General features: G+C 44.9%; 1 protein-coding gene across 7 annotated transcripts in view; it reads right to left on the bottom strand.

Annotated features, from left to right (window-relative positions):
- RALGPS1 (Ral GEF with PH domain and SH3 binding motif 1) overlaps positions 1–12494 on the bottom strand; it is a 276710-nt gene that overhangs the window by 247535 nt on the left and 16681 nt on the right. For all 7 annotated transcript variants that reach the window (XM_047069752.1, XM_047069704.1, XM_047069713.1 and 4 more), the window contains exon 2: positions 5175–5253. The gene's annotated coding sequence lies outside the window, so the exon portion shown is untranslated. The remainder of the gene's footprint in view (positions 1–5174; positions 5254–12494) is intronic.

The following is a 12494-nucleotide window of genomic DNA, read 5'->3' as shown; positions in this document are numbered from 1 at the left end:
CAAAGCAACCAAGGGGGAGATTAGACAGTGCTCTTTGGGCCGGGTAGCAGAGTGGATAGAAGTTCAGATTTTGGAGCCCTGGTCACAGCCTGGGCCTAGCATCTATTGGTTGGGTGACCTTAAGAAAGATATTTAGTCTCAGGGCACCTGGGTGGCTCAGTCGGTTAAGCGTCCGACTTCGGCTCAGGTCATGCTCTTGTGGTTTGTGGGTTCGAGCCCCATGTTGGGCTCTGTGCTGACAGCTCAGAGCCTGGAGCCTGCTTCGGATTCTGTGTCTCCCTCTCTCTCTGCCCCTCCCCTGCTCACACGCTGTCTCTTGTCTCTTGTCTCTCAGAAGTGAATATTTTAAAAAATAATCTTAAAAAAAAAAGATACTTAGTCTTTCTGTGCTTCAATTTCCTCCTCTAAATATAGGTGATCTAATACTGCCCACCTTGTGAGTTCACTGTGAGATGAGAGTAAGCTCACTGTGTAAAGCACTTAACACAGTGCCCAGCACAGGGTTATCTGCCACCACAGGCCACCAGTTTGCAACCCCTACTGGAGACGTTATTATGCAATTTATCTTTTAAACCCACCAGACTCTGGCCTTCTCCCATGTCGGAACAGAGAAAGCCGGCTCCTTTATAATAAACGCCTAATCCATCGCTGCCTTTTTGCCACTCCAAAAATTAGAAAGTATCTAATACACTTTAACGTGTAAAGTTAACGTGTAATACACACGTTAAAGTGTATTAGATACTTTCAGATTATGTTCCCCACGAGTTAGAACAGTTCATACTCCCCACCAGCAATGTCATAGAGGACCCACTTCCCCACTCGCTTGCTAACACTGGTTTTATTGTAACTTTTTGCTAATTAAAAAGGTAAAAAAAGAAAACTATTGTTTTAATTTGTATTCATTCTGCTACTGATTATCGTTTGAGGCAGAGATCTCAACTTCTTTTTTTCTCCCTTTCTTCTTTAGAATGAGAACTCCTGTTTTTAGCTAAGCCCACCCTGTGCTCCCTTGTAGCTCAATGTGGCTAAGCTCTACTCATTGAGGTATAAATGTTAGTGCCGTGTGAGACCTTTAAGAAAGGTCTGAAAGGGTCACTATGAAATTGTGACTCATAATAAGAAATATGTATTTGGTCTTTATCCCCCTTGCTCGTACAGAGATCCTAAAATGCTTGGAATTTTCTAGGTGATGAGAGCAATTAAAAAAAAAAAAGTATCTTTTGTTATGTTAAAAAAAAAGAAATGTCTGAAAGGGTACGGGCACACCCTTCTTCCCCTCGTCTCCTTCAGGCTTTTGGAATGCAGATGTAATGACTGGAGCTCAAGCAGCCATTATGAATCAGGAGGCAATCAATCTGCTATAGATGGAAGAGCTGCAAGACCTGAGGAACCTGGGTCTAGGATGACACTGATTCCACCATACCAACCGTACACTGCCTACTTCTTCACTTTTTCATGAGATGAAAACATATAAACCCTTATCGTTCAAGCCATTTTATGCCCGGGTTATCTACTGTATGCAACCAAATCTAGCCCTAATACACCTTCTCATCCCCAAAAGTCAAAACTGAACCTGTATTTCTCCTTCCTTAGGACAGATAAAAACAAAGCCTCTATGTTTCATTTCCTCTGTGTTTATTTAAGTGTCCTAAACATGGAACACTTATTTCTTCACTCTTTCATCCCTTCTCCCAACCTTAGGTTTTGCAAAGGTGGTTTAAAATTTTTGTTTTCAGCCTATTATGTTTTGCCATACAGCAGTTCTCCTCTATCTTAAAAACTGTTCATAAGTTAACACAATAAAAACTCCGATGCACAGCAGCAGTAGTCACTGAGATAAGCCATAGGCACTGACAGGTGCCCTGCTCTGCTCTGCTCTGCTCCCTGCATTCTTCCTCTATCCCATCATCTCTGCCCTGCTTTCACTGTCCTTCCACTGGACAGTTTTACAAGGCATTTTCTCAGCTGCACTTCATAGATACTGTATGTTTTATGCCCTCACATGTTTGAATCACTTTTCTTTTGCAATAAACCGTGAGTGGCATTGTGGCTGGGCACACAGAGGACTGCAGCCCCTCTCCCTTGAACAGTCTGCAGACAAGTCCATTGTCTTCCAGCCTCCAGCACTGTATATGGGAAGCCTAATGAGAGTCTAATTCTCTTTCCTTTAAAATCCTGCTCCTTCTTCTTACAAGAGATTTTTCTCTTTCTTCTTGGAGTTTAAGAATTTTACTACAAAATAGGTTAAGTGTTAGCCTTAGTATGAACTGGATGAATCCACTGAATCTGAAGAATCACATCTTTCTTCAGTTCACCGCTATTTCCCTCTACTGCTTTTCTATTACTCCTCCATCTATTCCTTTTTCTCCTTCTGGAACTTCTATTACCCCCATGCCAGGTCTCCTGGATAAGGCCTCTAAGTGTCTCACATTTTAATTCATGATTTCCATTTCTTTTTATTATTGTTCTGGGTTGTGAGGCATTTCTTCTGTGTGACTTTCCAAACCACTAATTTCAACTCTTCTATTGATCCTTGAATTCAAAATACATGTTTTTTTAGTTCCAGAAAGCCTCTGGTACACTCCAATCTCACCCCTTTGGGAGTTCCTTCTTTGTGAATTAAAGTTCTTAAGCGTCCTCTCCATTCATCCTGCCTCAAAGGAGCCACTGCTCCAAGTGTGAAGCTTGGCCTTCCCTCCTTTCTATGGCCAAGTCTCTAAAAATGTGCTGTCACTTGCCATTGCCTGTTGAAGGATACAGGTTCTCACATTCCCCGTTCATGGCAGACTGCTTGAGCCTGTGTGGCAGCAGAAGCCCGAAGCCCTGGACGACCTGACAGCCTCTGTTCAAGAGGGCTCAAGGGAAATGAGCTGGTGAAGTGTGACCTTCCTGCTGAGAGGTGGTGGTGGGGGGTGGAGGGCAGATGCTCTGCCCTTCGGTCCCCACCCTGGTGATGACAGGAGAGAGGAGTCCTCGCACCTGCACAGACTGGGGGCAATTCTGCCCAGATTCTCCGCAGACAGCAAGTGGGCAACCACCATCCCTCTCCAGGAATCCAGTTCTGTTTTCTTTTTTAAGTCTTTTTTTAAACATTTTCAAAAGTTTATTTCTTTTTTAGTAATTTCTACACCCACCACGGGACTCGAACTCACAACCCTGAGATCAAGAGTTGCATGCTCTTCCAACTTGAGCCAGCCAGGTGCCTCATCCAGTTCTAATCAGACCCAAAAGCACAGACAGTGGAGACAGGTTCCATTTCTAGAACAAGACTGACCTAGAGTCCAATCTCAACTCTGCCACTAACTTGCTTTGCGACCTCAGGGAGATTACTTCCCTCTGAGTCTGTTTTGTCTTGTGCTCCTGCCCATCCTCCAGCAGCTGTCTCCAGCATCCTCTTCGGGGAACCAATCCCACCAGTAGGTAAGTTTCCGGGAAAGAGCTTCTTCTAAGCACTATATGAATTACTTGTATTGTAGTTAATTGTGGGACATGAAGGAAGACTGAAGCCCTGGTAGGAAAACATCAGAAACTCCGTCTTCTGCCTCTTTTGTGATAATGGGTTGACAGAAGGGTAAGGCTACTAGAAGAATCTGAAAAATATCGTAATCTTTCAGCTTTTGACATTTTTGTGATTTCTCCTACCTATACAGAATCTCTTAACATTCTTTTAGGCAGACACTCTCTGCTTCTCCCCCTTTTATTCTTTTATGTTGTCTCAAGACCCGAGAACCATGGCCACAAAGCAGATGGGTATGGAGAGCCACAAGAGAGTCCAAGTTGGTTTTAGTCTGGTAGTATTTACTGAGCACCTACCGTATATAAGGCACTGCATGGGATACAATAATGGGCAAGACACAACCCCTGCCTCAAAAGAGCTTAAAGTCTAGAGGCGCCTGGGTGGCTCAGCCTCTTAAGTGTCCAGCTCTGGCTCAGGTCATCATCTCAAGGTTTGTGGGTTCAAGCCCCGTGTGAGTCTCTCTGCTGTCAGCATGGAGCCTGCTTTGGATCCTCTGTCTCCCTCTCTCTCTGCCCCCCCCCCCCCCGCTCTTGTGTATGCACACACTCCCTCTCTCTCTCTCTCAAAAATACATAAAGACTTCTTAAAAAAAGAGTTTAAAGTCTGGTAAAGGAGGTAAGGTAGGAGGCACAGGGTACATCAAAAAAAGCACGATGTGGGGCGCCTGGGTGGCGCAGTCGGTTAAGCGTCCGACTTCAGCCAGGTCACGATCTCGCGGTCCATGAGTTCAAGCCCCGCGTCGGGCTCTGGGCTGATGGCTCAGAGCCTGGAGCCTGTTTCCGATTCTGTGTCTCCCTCTCTCTCTGCCCCTCGCCCGTTCATGCTCTGTCTCTCTCTGTCCCAAAAATAAATAAACGTTGAAAAAAAAAAAAAAAAGAATTAAAAAAAAAAAAAAAGCACGATGTGATGCAGAATGCAGGCAGGGCCACGAGGAAGTTAAAATATGTGCCATGAGGGTTTAAAAGGAAGGAGAGCCCCCAGCAGCTGGGGGCACACAGATAGGGCTCACAGAATCTTAGGGAGCAAGAATGGGGGCGGGGGGAGGGGAAGAGGGTGGCAGGGCACTAACCACCAGAGTGCGGTCTCTTGAAGACAATGACCACGTCTTATTTGTCTTCATATGCCTTCACCCTTCCTCCCACGGCCAAGCCACTCACACAAGAGCTGGCCTTTCTGATGAAGGGTCTGGGGCAAGGGTAGCTGAACTGGAAAGAGAGAGGAGAAGGGTCCGTGTGGAAGTATAGGGACAGACTGAGGCTGAGAGGAAGGAAGCCATCCCAGGTACTGGGGAGTCAGACACAGAACATCCAGCTTCTCACCACTGGAGGCAAAAAGGTAACAGCATAACAAGGGAGCAACAAGAGGTTCTGCACAAGGAGGTAGAGAAAAGAAAAGCCCTTGATGTAAGAACCAACCGAGAAAACCTCAGAGTTTAATCTGGAGAGAAGGAACCTCTGCATGCATGGCTCACGGAGGATGTCTGATGTCCCAAAAGCCACCCTGCAGCTCCTCAGCCCCACAGACCCCACTTGGCATGAGGTTTCCTCTGACCACACCACCACCCAGATCACCTGCACCAGCGTGCACCTTTCTGTGCCTGTATATTACGGCCCTGCTCAAGAGAGCACATCTGACTACGGTCCATAAGCCAACTTACCAGGAATACATGTGGGGCTTCATAATCCCAGGCCAACAGGATATACCATCCCAGCACGTCTCTTTCCAGACAGTAGCCGCTGTAAAAGTAGGAGGAATAACTACATTTACAACCACGTTCCATATGGTAAGACTTGTTTTTCAAAGCTCAGCAAGGTCAGACCAACTAACTATAGTGCTGTAAGATATGATTTCAACCTGTTCTTTGAAATGTCAGTTTTTCCCGCAGGTCAATATTTTATATCACCATTAGCCTACCAGGTAGCAAAGCCTGTCCCAAATGCATTAAAATCAACTTAAACTTCTTAAACTTCTCCTTTCCTGTCATGCTTCGGATACATGCTGTGTTAAGCATGCAAGGGTTTGCCTGGAGGAATCACCCCCAAAGAAAAGCATCGACTCTATGGGAACGTGCATTCTGGCAGGCCCAAAGCACCAGCCATGGCCTCGGGCACTACCCAGCAGGAAGGGGACTCAGGAGTACCCAGACACAAACACCCCTGCCCTCTGAGCACACTGCTGTTGAAAAGAGTGTGCATACAAGGGAGGGAGCGGCCAGCATGTCCCGACACAGAGACGGCCTCTTGGCAGCCCGCTGGCACAGACAAGCATCCTGCATAGGGTGCCTGCAAAGGCCCCCGTCACTGGTTTCTGTCCTCCACAGCACCCCCCCCTCCCACCTCACTCCACACCCAGGAGGGCGACCGCACCACCTCCTTCACTGAGGAGAGTTGACTTCAGCTCCCTTGGGTCCCTCCCTTAGCCTAAATGTTTCTGTATCTTCTCCCGGTCCTCTGCTCCCACCCCTGAGAAAGAGGCGATTGCCAGAGATCCAGGGCCAACCACTGGCCTGGGCTCGGGGCTAAGACACCTCTCCCTGGCAACCCCAATCTCTTCCACTCTCTTGGTCTTACCCTCTACCTGAGAACACCTGCAGTCCTCCCCAGTCTTCAAAAGAACTCTGACCCTTGAACTCCAGGCTGCTTCCCATCAGACACCCCAACTTCCTCAGTACCGCACCCTCTCACTACCACTCGCCTGGAAACACTCTACCTGACGAGTGGGGCTGCTCCCTCCCAGGCCACCAAGACCTCCCAACTGCAGAGACTAGTGACCTCAGGTTCTCCCACCTCTTGGTTCACTAGTCCCTCTTTCTGGAAACTCAGCTTTCGGCCCCTAATAACGACTTTATGGCTCTGTCTCCTCCCATCCCGTTAGCCTCCCTAGCCTCCTCTGCTGACCCCTTCCTTTTGTCCTCTCACCTTTCAGAGCTTCCCCTCAGCCCCTCCTCCTGGCGATCTGGCGTCTGCCTCCCTCTCCAGCCCACCACCACCCTGCTATGTCTCACGCTTCATGCTCCAGCAACAGGGAAACCAACCCAAACACAGACACCCACCGAACTGCTGGAGGCCCACCCACTGGCCCACCTGCTTCCCACCTGCTTCCAGCAGCCAGGCTGCGCTCCGGCGGCCCCCTTGCTACCACCCTGAGCCACACAGCTCACCAAACCTTCTGATCCTTCGCTACCGACAGCGGAGAAATATTAAGCGAACACCTCTGACGTACGTATGTTTATTTGTACGTTAACTACACATTCTAACGTACCGACGTGTTATACATATTATAAAACAAACACAATGATCAAAGCAATAAAGATGAAATAAATAGGCTAAAACAATGACTTTATTTTATTCATCGACAATACAAAAAGCTTTCATTCTCATGATTAATAATAGCTTTAATAAGCGCAATGTGACTGATATGCTTCCCTTGTCTCAGTGTTTTAAGTACACTTTTTACAGATGTGCAACATACACACAGAAAAGAGCACAATTATAAGCGCACAGGTTAAAGAATTCTCACGAAGTCGGTATATCCATGTAGCCAGCACCCAGAAGGAGACCAAACATCACCAGCACCCCCAGAAACCCACTGCACCCCCTTCTATCACTACCTACCGCCCAAGGGTAGCCATCCTCGTGGACAAGATGTCACAAAGTAAGTATCGCAATTCCTTTTAAAGATGAGAGTGAGGGGCGCCTGGGGGGCTCAGGTGATTGAGTGTCTGACTTGACTTTGGCTCAGGTCATGCTCTCCTGGTTCTTGAGATCGAGCCCTGTGTCAGGCTCCATGCTCGGTGTGGAGCCTGCTTAAGATTCTCTTTCTCTCCCTCTGCCCCCTCCCCCACTCACACTCTCTCTCTTTGTCTCAAAGAAAAAAAAAACTTCAAAAGATGAGGATGAGGAGACTGAAATTAAGCACCTCTCTCAAGCTCGCAAACCTAAGGTGAGTCAGAGCAGGACCCCAGGTCTTTGGACTTCATTTCAGTGTACTGTTTCTACTTGCAGAGAAATACTGTTTCCAACATAAACACCCTCACAAGAGGCTAAAACACTTAATGAAAGAACATGCTTGCGGACTGTGCCCATCCCAAAACACAACTCATGACAGAAGAGAAGAATAAAATGGTCTATTGATCCAACTTTGAGACAGACACATAGAAAGTCTGGACAAATGTACCCCAAGTGTTAAGAATAAGATAATGGCTGATAAAATCTTGCTATTTGTAACAACATGGATGGACCTAGAGGGTATTATTATGTTACGTGAAATAAGTCAGAGAACAAAAATACTGTATGATTTTATATATGGAACCTTAAAACCAAAACAAAGCAAAAAACAGATTCTTTTTTATTTTTTTTAAGGTTTTTTATTTATTTTTCAGACAGAGAGAGACAGAGCATGAATGGGGGAGGGTCAGAATCCGAAGCAGGCTCCAGGCTCTGAGCTGTCGGCACAGAGCCCGACGCAGGGCTCAAACTCACGGACCGCGAGATCGTGACCTAAGCCGAAGTCAGCCGCTTAACCGACTGAGCCACCCAGGTGCCCCAAAAAACAGATTCTTAAATACAAAGAACAAACTGGTGGTTGCCAGAGCAGAGATGGGTGGGGAGATGGTGAAACAGGTGAAGGGATTAAGAGGAACAAACTTCTAGTTATAAAATAAATAAGTCTGGGGCGCCTGGGTGGCTCAGTCAGTTAAGCATCCGACTTCAGCTCAGGTCACGATCCCACAGTTTGTGAGTTCGAGCCCCTCATCAGGCTCTGTGCTGACAGCTCAAAGCCTGGAGCCTGCTTTGGATTCTATGTCTCCTTCTCTCTCTGCCCCTCCCCAACCTGTGCTCTCTCTCTCTCTCTCTCTCTCAAAAATAAATGTGAAACAAATTTTTTAATAAAAAATAAAATAAATAAATAAAAATAAATAAGTCAACACCAAAAATTAAAAGCATTTGTACAGGGGCACCTAGATGGCTCAGTTGGTTAAGTGTCTGACTCTTGGTTTCAGCTCAGGTCATGATCTCACATTTTGTGAGTTCGAGCCCCACGTTGGGCTCTATGCTGACAGCACGGAGCCTGCTTGGGATTCTCTCTCTCCCTCCTCTCTCTGCCCCTCCCCCACTTGCTCATGCTCTTTCTCTCTCTCTCTCTCTCTCCCTCAAAATTAATAAACAGACTTTAAAAAATAAATAAATAAAAGCATTTGTACAGCAAAGGAAACCATCAAAAAACAAAAAGGCAACCTAGTGAATGGGAGAAGATATTTGCAAATGACACATCCAATAAGAGGTTAATATGCAAAATATATAAATAATTTACACAACTCAACACCAAAAAGATGCCAAATAATCTGACTTTTAAATGGGCAAGGGGGCACCTGGGTGGCGCAGTCGGTTAAGTGTCCGACTTCAGCCAGGTCACGATCTCACGGTCCGTGAGTTCGAGCCCCGCGTCAGGCTCTGGGCTGATGGCTCAGAGCCTGGAGCCTGTTTCCGATTCTGTGTCTCCCTCTCTCTCTGCCCCTCCCCCGTTCATGCTCTGTCTCTCTCTGTCCCAAAAATAAATAAACGTTAAATGGGCAAGGGCTCTGAATATTTTTCTAAAGAAAATATGCAAATGGCTTACAGACACGTAAAAGATGCTCAACATCACTCATCATCAGGGAAATGCAAATCAAACCACAATGAGGTATCACCTCACACCAGTCAGAATGGCTAGCATCAAAAAGACAGGAAACGACAAGTGTCAGTGAAGATGAGGAGAAAAGGAAACCTTCGTGCACTGTTGATATGAGTATAAATTGGTGCAACCCCTGTGGAAAACAGTATGGATGTTCCTCAAACAATTAAAAATAGAACTACCCTATGATCCAGTAATTCCAGTACTGGGTAACTGCCCAAAGAAAACAAAAACACTAATTGGAAAAGATACATGCACCTGTTATGTTTATTGCAGCATTATTTACAATAGTCAAGATATGGAAGCAGCCCAAGTGTCCACTGACAGAGGAGTGGATAAAGAAGATATGGTAGGCACATATACACAATGGAATATTATTCATCCATAAAAAAGAATGGGATCTTACTATCCGTGACAATATGGATGGTCCTAGAGGCTATTATGCTAAGTGAAATTAGACAGAGAAAGACAAATACCATATAATTTCGCTTCCATGAAGAACCTAAAAAACAAAACAAAAAGCCAGATTCTTAAATACAGAAAACTGGTGGTTGCCAGAGGGGAAGAGGGTGGGTGATGAGCAAAAGGGGATTAAGAGGTACAAAGTATTGTACCAGTATTAAGTCACGGAGACGAAAAGTACAGCATAGGGAATACAGTCAATAATATTGTCATGGCAGTGTATTGTGACAGAAGGTAATTACATTTATCATGATGAGCACTGAATAATGCATAGAATTGTCCAGTCACAAATCACTATGTTGTACACCTGAAGCTCATATAACACTGTATGGCAACTATACTTCAACAATAAAAAAAAAAAGGGAAAACGATAAAAAGAGATGATGGCTTTTTTGGGGGGGGGGACATCTATCTTTATTTTCTTACTTTTCCATAATTAACATTTAATAATCAGGAAAAGAACTACTTTTTAATTGAGATATAATTTACATACCATAAAATGGACCCTTTTACACTAGAACTCAGCAGGTTTTAGCATATTCACTAAGTTGCACAGTCATCTCCACTAATTCCAGAACATTTTCATCAGCCCCAAAAGAAACCCTGTCCCATTAGCACGCACTCCTGTGCCCCATCTCCCTGGCGGCCACCAATCTACTTTCTGTGTCTATGGGTTTGCTTCTTCTAGACATTTCATAAGAACAGAATCATGCAGTATGTGGCCTTTGGTGTCTGGTTTCTCTCACTTAGAATGTTTTCGAGGTTCATCCATGTTGTACCAAGAATCAGTACTTCATTCTTCTTTATAGCTAAATAATACTCCATTATATGGATGTACCACATTTTGTTTATCCATTCATCACCTGATGGGATATTTGGGTAGTTTCCATTTTGGGCTATTATGAATAACACTTCTACTGCTATGAACATGCATGTACAACTTCTGATGTAAGCATTTGTTTTCAATTCTCCCAGGTATTTACCAAGGAATGGAATTAAGTCATGTGGTAATTTGGTATTTCATTTTTTGAGACACTGACATATTTTTTTCCAAAGAGTATGCACCATTTTACATTCCCACCAGCAATATGCCCTCCTGCAGAATGAAGGTACCAAGCAAATCTCTCCAGGGTGGTTCGAAAAGATGATGTCCAGAGGAATCACCACAAAAGTGGCCCCAGGTACACTGCACACCTGCACAGCATTTTATTAGCTAGAAAACACACGTTCAGGCAGACTGGATGGCATGGAGCTTGCTTTCATATCTTTTACCCCTCATATGTGTACAGTTCTTTAGAGTGGAGAGTGTCTTCACATGCATGATCCCTAGTTTACCCAGGAACTCCTGCTTTCTCTGTTAATTATGGTTTCATGTTCTGTCTTCTCTCCATCATTTCATTTGTATTATATTTTATGTCATAATCAGAACTACTTTGAAATCATCTGATACTTGAATGGTTCCACTCCCACTGCCAATCCTTTCCTATGACTTGCCCAGGTCTTTTATTCTAACTCATCTCTCAGTGATGGGAGCATGCCTTCCAATGATTTCCCCCTACCCCGGAGTGGTGCATGGTTGTAGCAAAAGCTACACACAAGGTGTGTCCTTATACAACTGGAAAGAATTTCTGTTACCACCAAATGTGAACTAAAACTGGGCTGAGAATTCTTTTTTTTTTTTTTTTTTTTTTTTTTTTGGTCACAACCTTTTCCCTCAAAACTTGACAGGTACTGTCCCATTGCCCCCTGGCACCTATGCTGTAGGTAAGCCTGAGCCTCGCTAATTTTTTTTTTCTTTGATTTAAAGGTTCCTTCTGCCAGGATGGTAATGGTATCCTCTCCTAATTTTGGCTAATTTTGCCTGGCTCACGATGAGCCCTTCTAATCTACAGATTCAGGTCCTTCTTCAGAAAAACTGAGGCTTCCTTCTATGCTGTTTGTTCTGGTCTCCAGGCTGGTTTGTTATCCACACCTTGGGGTCTCCTCTGTGGCTTTCTTGTCCCTTCTGAGCACGGCAATGTGTCTCCTCCTGACCCCTTGACATACCGCGGTGCCACAGTCTCAAATGCTGGCATCATGCGCTTCATTTCCTTCTGTACCTCAAGTCCGCAAGCTGCTTTCTCATCTCTGTCTGTTGACTCATCATCTCACTTTTCACAGCATCTCTGACTTCTCAGGGAGGACAAAGACAACCTTTGAAGCTGGGAAACCTTCTGTCCAAAGCTTGCTCCTCCTCTGTTTCTTGCACACCTTACTGACTTCCCTTGACACCACTGATCTTCTCAGTGCATCCCCTCCAGTGTTCCTTCTTCCATTTGTTCATCCTTAAATGAGGACACGTGAGACCTGGTCTGGTATTCACCCAAAATTTGCACACATATTCCCTTTGGTCTCCTCTCTACTCACCCTAACGGATTCAAGGTTCCTTGGGCAGGGTTGTGGGTGAAGGCCCAGCACTGCATCTGGCACTCATCAACTGGGACCACTCTTTAGTAACTGTCTTCTCTTGCCTCAGTTTCCTCTTCTATAAAACTGGATAGTAGTTGAGCTCATCTTTCAACACCCTTTAGCTCTACATTTTTATGGTACTCATAACACATCATACAGATTTAAAAGTTTCATTAGATTGGAACCAATTATCAAGGACTTTGCTCAACATATGTAAGAACAAGTAATAACCTATTTCTTAAGAAAAACTCACTGTACTTTATTTCAAGTTAAGCAAACCACAAATATTAAGTTCAGGAAATAGGCTTCATTTGATTATATATAAGAAAAAGGAAAATTAGGGGCGCCTGGGTGGCTCAGTCAGTTGGGCGACCGACTTTGGCTCAGGTCATGA

The sequence above is a fragment of the Lynx rufus genome, unplaced genomic scaffold, assembly GCF_022079265.1.
Source record: "Lynx rufus isolate CCGP_SWC_20201006 ecotype Redwood Valley unplaced genomic scaffold, mLynRuf1.p SCAF_10, whole genome shotgun sequence".
NCBI classification, from domain to species: domain Eukaryota; kingdom Metazoa; phylum Chordata; class Mammalia; order Carnivora; family Felidae; genus Lynx; species Lynx rufus.
The sequence above is the reverse complement of the archived record's forward strand: the minus strand, read 5'-3'. Positions and strand labels throughout refer to the sequence as shown.